General features: G+C 42.0%; 12 non-coding genes across 12 annotated transcripts; 8 read left to right on the top strand and 4 right to left on the bottom strand.

The window, feature by feature from the left end:
* Positions 1-1,648: 1,648 nt before the first annotated feature.
* TRNAE-CUC (transfer RNA glutamic acid (anticodon CUC)) lies at positions 1,649-1,720 on the top strand. Its single transcript has one exon. It is a non-coding gene; the product is annotated as a tRNA-Glu (tRNA).
* A 1,596-nt stretch (positions 1,721-3,316) lies between these two features.
* On the bottom strand, positions 3,317-3,389 carry TRNAM-CAU (transfer RNA methionine (anticodon CAU)). The gene has a single exon. It is a non-coding gene; the product is annotated as a tRNA-Met (tRNA).
* Positions 3,390-4,445: 1,056 nt separating this feature from the next.
* TRNAE-CUC (transfer RNA glutamic acid (anticodon CUC)) lies at positions 4,446-4,517 on the top strand. Its single transcript has one exon. It is a non-coding gene; the product is annotated as a tRNA-Glu (tRNA).
* A 1,596-nt stretch (positions 4,518-6,113) lies between these two features.
* Positions 6,114-6,186, bottom strand: TRNAM-CAU (transfer RNA methionine (anticodon CAU)). Its single transcript has one exon. It is a non-coding gene; the product is annotated as a tRNA-Met (tRNA).
* An 88-nt stretch (positions 6,187-6,274) lies between these two features.
* Positions 6,275-6,346, top strand: TRNAE-UUC (transfer RNA glutamic acid (anticodon UUC)). The gene has a single exon. It is a non-coding gene; the product is annotated as a tRNA-Glu (tRNA).
* A 900-nt stretch (positions 6,347-7,246) lies between these two features.
* On the top strand, positions 7,247-7,318 carry TRNAE-CUC (transfer RNA glutamic acid (anticodon CUC)). The gene has a single exon. It is a non-coding gene; the product is annotated as a tRNA-Glu (tRNA).
* A 965-nt stretch (positions 7,319-8,283) lies between these two features.
* Positions 8,284-8,356, bottom strand: TRNAM-CAU (transfer RNA methionine (anticodon CAU)). Its single transcript has one exon. It is a non-coding gene; the product is annotated as a tRNA-Met (tRNA).
* An 88-nt stretch (positions 8,357-8,444) lies between these two features.
* TRNAE-UUC (transfer RNA glutamic acid (anticodon UUC)) lies at positions 8,445-8,516 on the top strand. The gene has a single exon. It is a non-coding gene; the product is annotated as a tRNA-Glu (tRNA).
* A 900-nt stretch (positions 8,517-9,416) lies between these two features.
* On the top strand, positions 9,417-9,488 carry TRNAE-CUC (transfer RNA glutamic acid (anticodon CUC)). The gene has a single exon. It is a non-coding gene; the product is annotated as a tRNA-Glu (tRNA).
* A 1,596-nt stretch (positions 9,489-11,084) lies between these two features.
* TRNAM-CAU (transfer RNA methionine (anticodon CAU)) lies at positions 11,085-11,157 on the bottom strand. Its single transcript has one exon. It is a non-coding gene; the product is annotated as a tRNA-Met (tRNA).
* An 88-nt stretch (positions 11,158-11,245) lies between these two features.
* TRNAE-UUC (transfer RNA glutamic acid (anticodon UUC)) lies at positions 11,246-11,317 on the top strand. Its single transcript has one exon. It is a non-coding gene; the product is annotated as a tRNA-Glu (tRNA).
* Positions 11,318-12,218: 901 nt separating this feature from the next.
* TRNAE-CUC (transfer RNA glutamic acid (anticodon CUC)) lies at positions 12,219-12,290 on the top strand. Its single transcript has one exon. It is a non-coding gene; the product is annotated as a tRNA-Glu (tRNA).
* The last annotated feature ends 1,503 nt before the right edge of the window (positions 12,291-13,793 follow it).

Raw genomic sequence — 13,793 nt, forward strand, 5'->3', positions numbered from 1 at the left:
ATCACTCTCATCTGCCTCTTTATACAGCAAACGGGTCAAGAGAAACAGCAACCCATGTGTCCCATCTGTCATTTGGGTTCACAAATCCTTACTTATCAGAAACGTGTTAGAACTGAAAGGGAAAGTTCTAAGTTTTTGACAAAATCTCTTCGGAAAAGAGGAGCCTGCTGCCCCGTGTGAGGATCGAACTTACGACCTTCAGATTATGAGACTGACGCGGGTGTTTTTCAGACAAAAGTATTTCAGGTAGATTTTGCGCTTAGCTGTCAATCATTCTGAACACGAGCTTTTGGTTACATTCATTGTGACGACCTTTGGCACAAGATTTAATTTTTTTTCATAGCTCAAATCACTCTCATCTGCCTCTTTATACAGCAAACGGGTCAAGAGAACCAGCATCCCATGTGTCATTTGGGTTCACAAATCCTTACTTATCAGAAACGTGTTAGAAATGAACAGGAAAGTTCTAAGTTTTTGACAAAATCTCTTCGGAAAAGAGGAGCCCGCTGCCCCGTGTGAGTATCGAACTCACGACCTTCAGATTATGAGACTGACGCGCTACCTACTGCGCTACCTACTGCGCTAACGAGGTAAGATGCACGTGCCAATCTGCAGACGTTTCTTGTGCAAGCCCCCGAGCTGATTTTTTTCAATAGATACCTCAGTGTGTAGCTATCCATTCCCATATGGTCTAGCGGTTAGGATTCCCGGTTTTCACCCAGGCGGCCCGCGTTCGACTCCCGGTATGGGAACGCACCTTTTACTGTACTACTGCCAACAATCAAAGACAGAAATGTATTTTCCAGACAATAATATTTCAGGTAGATTTTGTACTTTGCAGTCAAAAATGCTGAACATCAGGGTATTTGTGGCTCTTACTGACCTTTAGCACAAGATTTCATTTTGTTTCATAGCTTAAACCATTCTCAACTACACCTTATTACTCCAAAGCGTCAAGGGACGCAACAATCCATGTGTTCTTTCTGTCACTAAGGCTCCTGTTTCCTTTCGAATCGGAAACGTTTCAGTGAGAAAGTTCTGAGTGGGTGACACAATATCCCAAGAAAAGGGGGGAGAATAGTTCCACGTGTGAGGAAAAAACCTCATGAACTTCAGATTACCAACTGACGTGCTAAGTACCATGCTCATGTGGCAACTTTTTTCTTTTGTGATGTAAAAGCTATTTAATCAGAGCAAAAACTTCTTTTTTTTTTTTTTTTTTTTAAATTTATCTTGCTGCTTAGTGTATAACTTGTCCCACGTGGAAAAGTGGATAGGACCTAGTATCCCTGGTCGACTGGTTTACTTCCTGCTATGGGAGTGACACTCCTTTGGAACTAGTACACACATTCAAAAGCTGCCCCATGCCTTGTACGTGGAAACAGTTTAGGAACTAAATTGGTTATGTTTTGGTACTGAATCGGAAAAATCTGTGGCCCTGTAGCCAAGATGGAGACAGAATCGATTGAGAAAACGAGGGACCAGTACCCCGTCTAAGAATCGAACGTTCATCTTTCAGCTTATGAGACTGATTTGCTTACAACTGTGTTAACGAGGCAAGCTGCGCAAATAGAACTGCAGAAGTTGCTTGTGCCAAGTAGAAAACTTATTTTTTTTCAGATTGTCACTGATAAGACAGCACATCTTTTCCCATATGGTCTAGCGGTTAGGATTCCTGGTTCTCACCCAGGCGTGCCGGGTTCAACTCCCGGTATGGGAATGTACTTTTCTGTACTGCCACCAACATTCAAAGACAAAGGTGTTTTTCAGACAATAGTATTTCAGGTAGAATTTGCGTTAAGCTGTCGAAAATTCTGAACGCCATCTTTTGGTCCGTTCGTTGTGATGAACTTTGGCACAAGATTTAATTTGGTTTCATAGCTCAAATCAATCTCAACTAGCCCCTTTTACAGCAAACGTGTCAAGAGAATCAACAACCCATGTGTCCTGTCTGTCATTTGGGTTCGCAAATTCTTACTTATCAGAAACATTTTAAATCTGAAAGGGAAAGTTCTAATTTGGTGACAGAATCTCTTCAGAAAAGAGGGTACCGCTTCCCCATGTGAGGATCGAACTCACGAACTTCAGAATATGAGACTGACGCGCTCGCTACTGACGGGTGTTTTTCAGACAAAAGTATTTCAGGTAGATTTTGCGCTTAGCTGTCAAACAGCTCAAATCACTCTCATCTGCCTCTTTATACAGCAAACGGGTCAAGAGAAACAGCAACCCATGTGTCCCATCTGTCATTTGGGTTCACAAATCCTTACTTATCAGAAACGTGTTAGAACTGAAAGGGAAAGTTCTAAGTTTTTGACAAAATCTCTTCGGAAAAGAGGAGCCTGCTGCCCCGTGTGAGGATCGAACTCACGACCTTCAGATTATGAGACTGACGCGGGTGTTTTTCAGACAAAAGTATTTCAGGTAGATTTTGCGCTTAGCTGTCAATCATTCTGAACACCAGCTTTTGGTTACATTCATTGTGACGACCTTTGGCACAAGATTTAATTTTTTTTCATAGCTCAAATCACTCTCATCTGCCTCTTTATACAGCAAACGGGTCAAGAGAACCAGCATCCCATGTGTCATTTGGGTTCACAAATCCTTACTTATCAGAAACGTGTTAGAAATGAACAGGAAAGTTCTAAGTTTTTGACAAAATCTCTTCGGAAAAGAGGAGCCCGCTGCCCCGTGTGAGTATCGAACTCACGAACTTCAGAATATGAGACTGACGCGCTCGCTACTGACGGGTGTTTTTCAGACAAAAGTATTTCAGGTAGATTTTGCGCTTAGCTGTCAAACAGCTCAAATCACTCTCATCTGCCTCTTTATACAGCAAACGGGTCAAGAGAAACAGCAACCCATGTGTCCCATCTGTCATTTGGGTTCACAAATCCTTACTTATCAGAAACGTGTTAGAACTGAAAGGGAAAGTTCTAAGTTTTTGACAAAATCTCTTCGGAAAAGAGGAGCCTGCTGCCCCGTGTGAGGATCGAACTTACGACCTTCAGATTATGAGACTGACGCGGGTGTTTTTCAGACAAAAGTATTTCAGGTAGATTTTGCGCTTAGCTGTCAATCATTCTGAACACCAGCTTTTGGTTACATTCATTGTGACGACCTTTGGCACAAGATTTAATTTTTTTTCATAGCTCAAATCACTCTCATCTGCCTCTTTATACAGCAAACGGGTCAAGAGAACCAGCATCCCATGTGTCATTTGGGTTCACAAATCCTTACTTATCAGAAACGTGTTAGAAATGAACAGGAAAGTTCTAAGTTTTTGACAAAATCTCTTCGGAAAAGAGGAGCCCGCTGCCCCGTGTGAGTATCGAACTCACGACCTTCAGATTATGAGACTGACGCGCTACCTACTGCGCTAACGAGGTAAGATGCACTTGCCTATCTGCAGACGTTTCTTGTGCAAGCCCCCGAGCTGATTTTTTTCAATAGATACCTCAGTGTGTAGCTATCCATTCCCATATGGTCTAGCGGTTAGGATTCCCGGTTTTCACCCAGGCGGCCCGCGTTCGACTCCCGGTATGGGAACGCACCTTTTACTGTACTACTGCCAACAATCAAAGACAGAAATGTATTTTCCAGACAATAATATTTCAGGTAGATTTTGTACTTTGCAGTCAAAAATGCTGAACATCAGGGTATTTGTGACTCTTACTGACCTTTAGCACAAGATTTCATTTTGTTTCATAGCTTAAACCATTCTCAACTACACCTTATTACTCCAAAGCGTCAAGGGACGCAACAATCCATGTGTTCTTTCTGTCACTAAGGCTCCTGTTTCCTTTCGAATCGGAAACGTTTCAGTGAGAAAGTTCTGAGTGGGTGACACAATATCCCAAGAAAAGGGGGGAGAATAGTTCCACGTGTGAGGAAAAAACCTCATGAACTTCAGATTACCAACTGACGTGCTAAGTACCATGCTCATGTGGCAACTTTTTTCTTTTGTGATGTAAAAGCTATTTAATCAGAGCAAAAACTTCTTTTTTTTTTTTTTTTTTTTAAATTTATCTTGCTGCTTAGTGTATAACTTGTCCCACGTGGAAAAGTGGATAGGACCTAGTATCCCTGGTCGACTGGTTTACTTCCTGCTATGGGAGTGACACTCCTTTGGAACTAGTACACACATTCAAAAGCTGCCCCATGCCTTGTACGTGGAAACAGTTTAGGAACTAAATTGGTTATGTTTTGGTACTGAATCGGAAAAATCTGTGGCCCTGTAGCCAAGATGGAGACAGAATCGATTGAGAAAACGAGGGACCAGTACCCCGTCTAAGAATCGAACGTTCATCTTTCAGCTTATGAGACTGATTTGCTTACAACTGTGTTAACGAGGCAAGCTGCGCAAATAGAACTGCAGAAGTTGCTTGTGCCAAGTAGAAAACTTATTTTTTTTCAGATTGTCACTGATAAGACAGCACATCTTTTCCCATATGGTCTAGCGGTTAGGATTCCTGGTTCTCACCCAGGCGGGCCGGGTTCAACTCCCGGTATGGGAATGTACTTTTCTGTACTGCCACCAACATTCAAAGACAAAGGTGTTTTTCAGACAAAAGTATTTCAGGTAGAATTTGCGTTAAGCTGTCGAAAATTCTGAACGCCATCTTTTGGTCCGTTCGTTGTGATGAACTTTGGCACAAGATTTAATTTGGTTTCATAGCTCAAATCAATCTCAACTAGCCCCTTTTACAGCAAACGTGTCAAGAGAATCAACAACCCATGTGTCCTGTCTGTCATTTGGGTTCGCAAATTCTTACTTATCAGAAACATTTTAAATCTGAAAGGGAAAGTTCTAATTTGGTGACAGAATCTCTTCAGAAAAGAGGGTACCGCTTCCCCATGTGAGGATCGAACTCACGAACTTCAGAATATGAGACTGACGCGCTCGCTACTGACGGGTGTTTTTCAGACAAAAGTATTTCAGGTAGATTTTGCGCTTAGCTGTCAAACAGCTCAAATCACTCTCATCTGCCTCTTTATACAGCAAACGGGTCAAGAGAAACAGCAACCCATGTGTCCCATCTGTCATTTGGGTTCACAAATCCTTACTTATCAGAAACGTGTTAGAACTGAAAGGGAAAGTTCTAAGTTTTTGACAAAATCTCTTCGGAAAAGAGGAGCCTGCTGCCCCGTGTGAGGATCGAACTCACGACCTTCAGATTATGAGACTGACGCGGGTGTTTTTCAGACAAAAGTATTTCAGGTAGATTTTGCGCTTAGCTGTCAATCATTCTGAACACCAGCTTTTGGTTACATTCATTGTGACGACCTTTGGCACAAGATTTAATTTTTTTTCATAGCTCAAATCACTCTCATCTGCCTCTTTATACAGCAAACGGGTCAAGAGAACCAGCATCCCATGTGTCATTTGGGTTCACAAATCCTTACTTATCAGAAACGTGTTAGAAATGAACAGGAAAGTTCTAAGTTTTTGACAAAATCTCTTCGGAAAAGAGGAGCCCGCTGCCCCGTGTGAGTATCGAACTCACGAACTTCAGAATATGAGACTGACGCGCTCGCTACTGACGGGTGTTTTTCAGACAAAAGTATTTCAGGTAGATTTTGCGCTTAGCTGTCAAACAGCTCAAATCACTCTCATCTGCCTCTTTATACAGCAAACGGGTCAAGAGAAACAGCAACCCATGTGTCCCATCTGTCATTTGGGTTCACAAATCCTTACTTATCAGAAACGTGTTAGAACTGAAAGGGAAAGTTCTAAGTTTTTGACAAAATCTCTTCGGAAAAGAGGAGCCTGCTGCCCCGTGTGAGGATCGAACTTACGACCTTCAGATTATGAGACTGACGCGGGTGTTTTTCAGACAAAAGTATTTCAGGTAGATTTTGCGCTTAGCTGTCAATCATTCTGAACATCAGCTTTTGGTTACATTCATTGTGACGACCTTTGGCACAAGATTTAATTTTTTTTCATAGCTCAAATCACTCTCATCTGCCTCTTTATACAGCAAACGGGTCAAGAGAACCAGCATCCCATGTGTCATTTGGGTTCACAAATCCTTACTTATCAGAAACGTGTTAGAAATGAACAGGAAAGTTCTAAGTTTTTGACAAAATCTCTTCGGAAAAGAGGAGCCCGCTGCCCCGTGTGAGTATCGAACTCACGACCTTCAGATTATGAGACTGACGCGCTACCTACTGCGCTAACGAGGTAAGATGCACGTGCCAATCTGCAGACGTTTCTTGTGCAAGCCCCCGTGCTGATTTTTTTCAATAGATACCTCAGTGTGTAGCTATCCATTCCCATATGGTCTAGCGGTTAGGATTCCTGGTTTTCACCCAAGCGGCCCGGGTTCGACTCCCGGTATGGGAACGCACCTTTTACTGTACTACTGCCAACAATCAAAGACAGAAATGTATTTTCCAGACAATAATATTTCAGGTAGATTTTGTACTTTGCAGTCAAAAATGCTGAACATCAGGGTATTTGTGGCTCTTACTGACCTTTAGCACAAGATTTCATTTTGTTTCATAGCTTAAACCATTCTCAACTACACCTTATTACTCCAAAGCGTCAAGGGACGCAACAATCCATGTGTTCTGTCTGTCACTAAGGCTCCTGTTTCCTTTCAAATCGGAAATGTTTCAGTGAGAAAGTTCTGAGTGGGTGACACAATATCCCAAGAAAAGGGGGGAGAATAGTTCCACGTGTGAGGAAAAAACCTCATGAACTTCAGATTACCAACTGACGTGCTAAGTACCATGCTCATGTGGCAACTTTTTTCTTTTGTGATGTAAAAGCTATTTAATCAGAGCAAAAACTTCTTTTTTTTTTTTTTTTTTTTTTTTAAATTTATCTTGCTGCTTAGTGTATAACTTGTCCCACGTGGAAAAGTGGATAGGACCTAGTATCCCTGGTCGACTGGTTTACTTCCTGCTATGGGAGTGACACTCCTTTGGAACTAGTACACACATTCAAAAGCTGCCCCATGCCTTGTACGTGGAAACAGTTTAGGAACTAAATTGGTTATGTTTTGGTTTTGAATCGGAAAAATCTGTGGCCCTGTAGCCAAGATGGAGACAGAATCGATTGAGAAAACGAGGGACCAGTACCCCGTCTAAGAATCGAACGTTCATCTTTCAGCTTATGAGACTGATTTGCTTACAACTGTGTTAACGAGGCAAGCTGCGCAAATAGAACTGCAGAAGTTGCTTGTGCCAAGTAGAAAACTTATTTTTTTTCAGATTGTCACTGATAAGACAGCACAACTTTTCCCATATGGTCTAGCGGTTAGGATTCCTGGTTCTCACCCAGGCGGGCCGGGTTCAACTCCCGGTATGGGAATGTACTTTTCTGTACTGCCACCAACATTCAAAGACAAAGGTGTTTTTCAGACAAAAGTATTTCAGGTAGAATTTGCGTTAAGCTGTCGAAAATTCTGAACGCCATCTTTTGGTCCGTTCGTTGTGATGAACTTTGGCACAAGATTTAATTTGGTTTCATAGCTCAAATCAATCTCAACTAGCCCCTTTTACAGCAAACGTGTCAAGAGAATCAACAACCCATGTGTCCTGTCTGTCATTTGGGTTCGCAAATTCTTACTTATCAGAAACATTTTAAATCTGAAAGGGAAAGTTCTAATTTGGTGACAGAATCTCTTCAGAAAAGAGGAGACCGCTTCCCCATGTGAGGATCGAACTCACGAACTTCAGAATATGAGACTGACGCGCTCGCTACTGACGGGTGTTTTTCAGACAAAAGTATTTCAGGTAGATTTTGCGCTTAGCTGTCAAACAGCTCAAATCACTCTCATCTGCCTCTTTATACAGCAAACGGGTCAAGAGAAACAGCAACCCATGTGTCCCATCTGTCATTTGGGTTCACAAATCCTTACTTATCAGAAACGTGTTAGAACTGAAAGGGAAAGTTCTAAGTTTTTGACAAAATCTCTTCGGAAAAGAGGAGCCTGCTGCCCCGTGTGAGGATCGAACTTACGACCTTCAGATTATGAGACTGACGCGGGTGTTTTTCAGACAAAAGTATTTCAGGTAGATTTTGCGCTTAGCTGTCAATCATTCTGAACACCAGCTTTTGGTTACATTCATTGTGATGACCTTTGGCACAAGATTTAATTTTTTTTCATAGCTCAAATCACTCGCATCTGCCTCTTTATACAGCAAACGGGTCAAGAGAACCAGCATCCCATGTGTCATTTGGGTTCACAAATCCTTACTTATCAGAAACGTGTTAGAAATGAACAGGAAAGTTCTAAGTTTTTGACAAAATCTCTTCGGAAAAGAGGAGCCCGCTGCCCCGTGTGAGTATCGAACTCACGACCTTCAGATTATGAGACTGACGCGCTACCTACTGCGCTAACGAGGTAAGATGCACGTGCCAATCTGCAGACGTTTCTTGTGCAAGCCCCCGAGCTGATTTTTTTCAATAGATACCTCAGTGTGTAGCTATCCATTCCCATATGGTCTAGCGGTTAGGATTCCTGGTTTTCACCCAGGCGGCCCGGGTTCGACTCCCGGTATGGGAACGCACCTTTTACTGTACTACTGCCAACAATCAAAGACAGAAATGTATTTTCCAGACAATAATATTTCAGGTAGATTTTGTACTTTTCAGTCAAAAATGCTGAACATCAGGGTATTTGTGGCTCTTACTGACCTTTAGCACAAGATTTCATTTTGTTTCATAGCTTAAACCATTCTCAACTACACCTTATTACTCCAAAGCGTCAAGGGACGCAACAATCCATGTGTTCTGTCTGTCACTAAGGCTCCTGTTTCCTTTCGAATCGGAAATGTTTCAGTGAGAAAGTTCTGAGTGGGTGACACAATATCCCAAGAAAAGGGGGGAGAATAGTTCCACGTGTGAGGAAAAAACCTCATGAACTTCAGATTACCAACTGACGTGCTAAGTACCATGCTCATGTGGCAACTTTTTTCTTTTGTGATGTAAAAGCTATTTAATCAGAGCAAAAACTTCTTTTTTTTTTTTTTTTTTTTTTTTAAATTTATCTTGCTGCTTAGTGTATAACTTGTCCCACGTGGAAAAGTGGATAGGACCTAGTATCCCTGGTCGACTGGTTTACTTCCTGCTATGGGAGTGACACTCCTTTGGAACTAGTACACACATTCAAAAGCTGCCCCATGCCTTGTACGTGGAAACAGTTTAGGAACTAAATTGGTTATGTTTTGGTACTGAATCGGAAAAATCTGTGGCCCTGTAGCCAAGATGGAGACAGAATCGATTGAGAAAACGAGGGACCAGTACCCCGTCTAAGAATCGAACGTTCATCTTTCAGCTTATGAGACTGATTTGCTTACAACTGTGTTAACGAGGCAAGCTGCGCAAATAGAACTGCAGAAGTTGCTTGTGCCAAGTAGAAAACTTATTTTTTTTCAGATTGTCACTGATAAGACAGCACATCTTTTCCCATATGGTCTAGCGGTTAGGATTCCTGGTTCTCACCCAGGCGGGCCGGGTTCAACTCCCGGTATGGGAATGTACTTTTCTGTACTGCCACCAACATTCAAAGACAAAGGTGTTTTTCAGACAAAAGTATTTCAGGTAGAATTTGCGTTAAGCTGTCGAAAATTCTGAACGCCATCTTTTGGTCCGTTCGTTGTGATGAACTTTGGCACAAGATTTAATTTGGTTTCATAGCTCAAATCAATCTCAACTAGCCCCTTTTACAGCAAACGTGTCAAGAGAATCAACAACCCATGTGTCCTGTCTGTCATTTGGGTTCGCAAATTCTTACTTATCAGAAACATTTTAAATCTGAAAGGGAAAGTTCTAATTTGGTGACAGAATCTCTTCAGAAAAGAGGGTACCGCTTCCCCATGTGAGGATCGAACTCACGAACTTCAGAATATGAGACTGACGCGCTCGCTACTGACGGGTGTTTTTCAGACAAAAGTATTTCAGGTAGATTTTGCGCTTAGCTGTCAAACAGCTCAAATCACTCTCATCTGCCTCTTTATACAGCAAACGGGTCAAGAGAAACAGCAACCCATGTGTCCCATCTGTCATTTGGGTTCACAAATCCTTACTTATCAGAAACGTGTTAGAACTGAAAGGGAAAGTTCTAAGTTTTTGACAAAATCTCTTCGGAAAAGAGGAGCCTGCTGCCCCGTGTGAGGATCGAACTCACGACCTTCAGATTATGAGACTGACGCGGGTGTTTTTCAGACAAAAGTATTTCAGGTAGATTTTGCGCTTAGCTGTCAATCATTCTGAACACCAGCTTTTGGTTACATTCATTGTGACGACCTTTGGCACAAGATTTAATTTTTTTTCATAGCTCAAATCACTCTCATCTGCCTCTTTATACAGCAAACGGGTCAAGAGAACCAGCATCCCATGTGTCATTTGGGTTCACAAATCCTTACTTATCAGAAACGTGTTAGAAATGAACAGGAAAGTTCTAAGTTTTTGACAAAATCTCTTCGGAAAAGAGGAGCCCGCTGCCCCGTGTGAGTATCGAACTCACGAACTTCAGAATATGAGACTGACGCGCTCGCTACTGACGGGTGTTTTTCAGACAAAAGTATTTCAGGTAGATTTTGCGCTTAGCTGTCAAACAGCTCAAATCACTCTCATCTGCCTCTTTATACAGCAAACGGGTCAAGAGAAACAGCAACCCATGTGTCCCATCTGTCATTTGGGTTCACAAATCCTTACTTATCAGAAACGTGTTAGAACTGAAAGGGAAAGTTCTAAGTTTTTGACAAAATCTCTTCGGAAAAGAGGAGCCTGCTGCCCCGTGTGAGGATCGAACTTACGACCTTCAGATTATGAGACTGACGCGGGTGTTTTTCAGACAAAAGTATTTCAGGTAGATTTTGCGCTTAGCTGTCAATCATTCTGAACACCAGCTTTTGGTTACATTCATTGTGACGACCTTTGGCACAAGATTTAATTTTTTTTCATAGCTCAAATCACTCTCATCTGCCTCTTTATACAGCAAACGGGTCAAGAGAACCAGCATCCCATGTGTCATTTGGGTTCACAAATCCTTACTTATCAGAAACGTGTTAGAAATGAACAGGAAAGTTCTAAGTTTTTGACAAAATCTCTTCGGAAAAGAGGAGCCCGCTGCCCCGTGTGAGTATCGAACTCACGACCTTCAGATTATGAGACTGACGCGCTACCTACTGCGCTAACGAGGTAAGATGCACGTGCCAATCTGCAGACGTTTCTTGTGCAAGCCCCCGTGCTGATTTTTTTCAATAGATACCTCAGTGTGTAGCTATCCATTCCCATATGGTCTAGCGGTTAGGATTCCTGGTTTTCACCCAGGCGGCCCGGGTTCGACTCCCGGTATGGGAACGCACCTTTTACTGTACTACTGCCAACAATCAAAGACAGAAATGTATTTTCCAGACAATAATATTTCAGGTAGATTTTGTACTTTGCAGTCAAAAATGCTGAACATCAGGGTATTTGTGGCTCTTACTGACCTTTAGCACAAGATTTCATTTTGTTTCATAGCTTAAACCATTCTCAACTACACCTTATTACTCCAAAGCGTCAAGGGACGCAACAATCCATGTGTTCTGTCTGTCACTAAGGCTCCTGTTTCCTTTCGAATCGGAAATGTTTCAGTGAGAAAGTTCTGAGTGGGTGACACAATATCCCAAGAAAAGGGGGGAGAATAGTTCCACGTGTGAGGAAAAAACCTCATGAACTTCAGATTACCAACTGACGTGCTAAGTACCATGCTCATGTGGCAACTTTTTTCTTTTGTGATGTAAAAGCTATTTAATCAGAGCAAAAACTTCTTTTTTTTTTTTTTTTTTTTTTTTTAAATTTATCTTGCTGCTTAGTGTATAACTTGTCCCACGTGGAAAAGTGGATAGGACCTAGTATCCCTGGTCGACTGGTTTACTTCCTGCTATGGGAGTGACACTCCTTTGGAACTAGTACACACATTCAAAAGCTGCCCCATGCCTTGTACGTGGAAACAGTTTAGGAACTAAATTGGTTATGTTTTGGTACTGAATCGGAAAAATCTGTGGCCCTGTAGCCAAGATGGAGACAGAATCGATTGAGAAAACGAGGGACCAGTACCCCGTCTAAGAATCGAACGTTCATCTTTCAGCTTATGAGACTGATTTGCTTACAACTGTGTTAACGAGGCAAGCTGCGCAAATAGAACTGCAGAAGTTGCTTGTGCCAAGTAGAAAACTTATTTTTTTTCAGATTGTCACTGATAAGACAGCACATCTTTTCCCATATGGTCTAGCGGTTAGGATTCCTGGTTCTCACCCAGGCGGGCCGGGTTCAACTCCCGGTATGGGAATGTACTTTTCTGTACTGCCACCAACATTCAAAGACAAAGGTGTTTTTCAGACAAAAGTATTTCAGGTAGAATTTGCGTTAAGCTGTCGAAAATTCTGAACGCCATCTTTTGGTCCGTTCGTTGTGATGAACTTTGGCACAAGATTTAATTTGGTTTCATAGCTCAAATCAATCTCAACTAGCCCCTTTTACAGCAAACGTGTCAAGAGAATCAACAACCCATGTGTCCTGTCTGTCATTTGGGTTCGCAAATTCTTACTTATCAGAAACATTTTAAATCTGAAAGGGAAAGTTCTAATTTGGTGACAGAATCTCTTCAGAAAAGAGGGTACCGCTTCCCCATGTGAGGATCGAACTCACGAACTTCAGAATATGAGACTGACGCGCTCGCTACTGACGGGTGTTTTTCAGACAAAAGTATTTCAGGTAGATTTTGCGCTTAGCTGTCAAACAGCTCAAATCACTCTCATCTGCCTCTTTATACAGCAAACGGGTCAAGAGAAACAGCAACCCATGTGTCCCATCTGTCATTTGGGTTCACAAATCCTTACTTATCAGAAACGTGTTAGAACTGAAAGGGAAAGTTCTAAGTTTTTGACAAAATCTCTTCGGAAAAGAGGAGCCTGCTGCCCCGTGTGAGGATCGAACTCACGACCTTCAGATTATGAGACTGACGCGGGTGTTTTTCAGACAAAAGTATTTCAGGTAGATTTTGCGCTTAGCTGTCAATCATTCTGAACACCAGCTTTTGGTTACATTCATTGTGACGACCTTTGGCACAAGATTTAATTTTTTTTCATAGCTCAAATCACTCTCATCTGCCTCTTTATACAGCAAACGGGTCAAGAGAACCAGCATCCCATGTGTCATTTGGGTTCACAAATCCTTACTTATCAGAAACGTGTTAGAAATGAACAGGAAAGTTCTAAGTTTTTGACAAAATCTCTTCGGAAAAGAGGAGCCCGCTGCCCCGTGTGAGTATCGAACTCACGAACTTCAGAATATGAGACTGACGCGCTCGCTACTGACGGGTGTTTTTCAGACAAAAGTATTTCAGGTAGATTTTGCGCTTAGCTGTCAAACAGCTCAAATCACTCTCATCTGCCTCTTTATACAGCAAACGGGTCAAGAGAAACAGCAACCCATGTGTCCCATCTGTCATTTGGGTTCACAAATCCTTACTTATCAGAAACGTGTTAGAACTGAAAGGGAAAGTTCTAAGTTTTTGACAAAATCTCTTCGGAAAAGAGGAGCCTGCTGCCCCGTGTGAGGATCGAACTTACGACCTTCAGATTATGAGACTGACGCGGGTGTTTTTCAGACAAAAGTATTTCAGGTAGATTTTGCGCTTAGCTGTCAATCATTCTGAACACCAGCTTTTGGTTACATTCATTGTGACGACCTTTGGCACAAGATTTAATTTTTTTTCATAGCTCAAATCACTCTCATCTGCCTCTTTATACAGCAAACGGGTCAAGAGAACCAGCATCCCATGTGTCATTTG

Source organism: Dendrobates tinctorius, unplaced genomic scaffold, assembly GCF_039654945.1.
Source record: "Dendrobates tinctorius isolate UK_male_01 unplaced genomic scaffold, ASM3965494v1 ptg000272l, whole genome shotgun sequence".
Classification (NCBI taxonomy): Eukaryota; Metazoa; Chordata; class Amphibia; order Anura; family Dendrobatidae; genus Dendrobates; species Dendrobates tinctorius.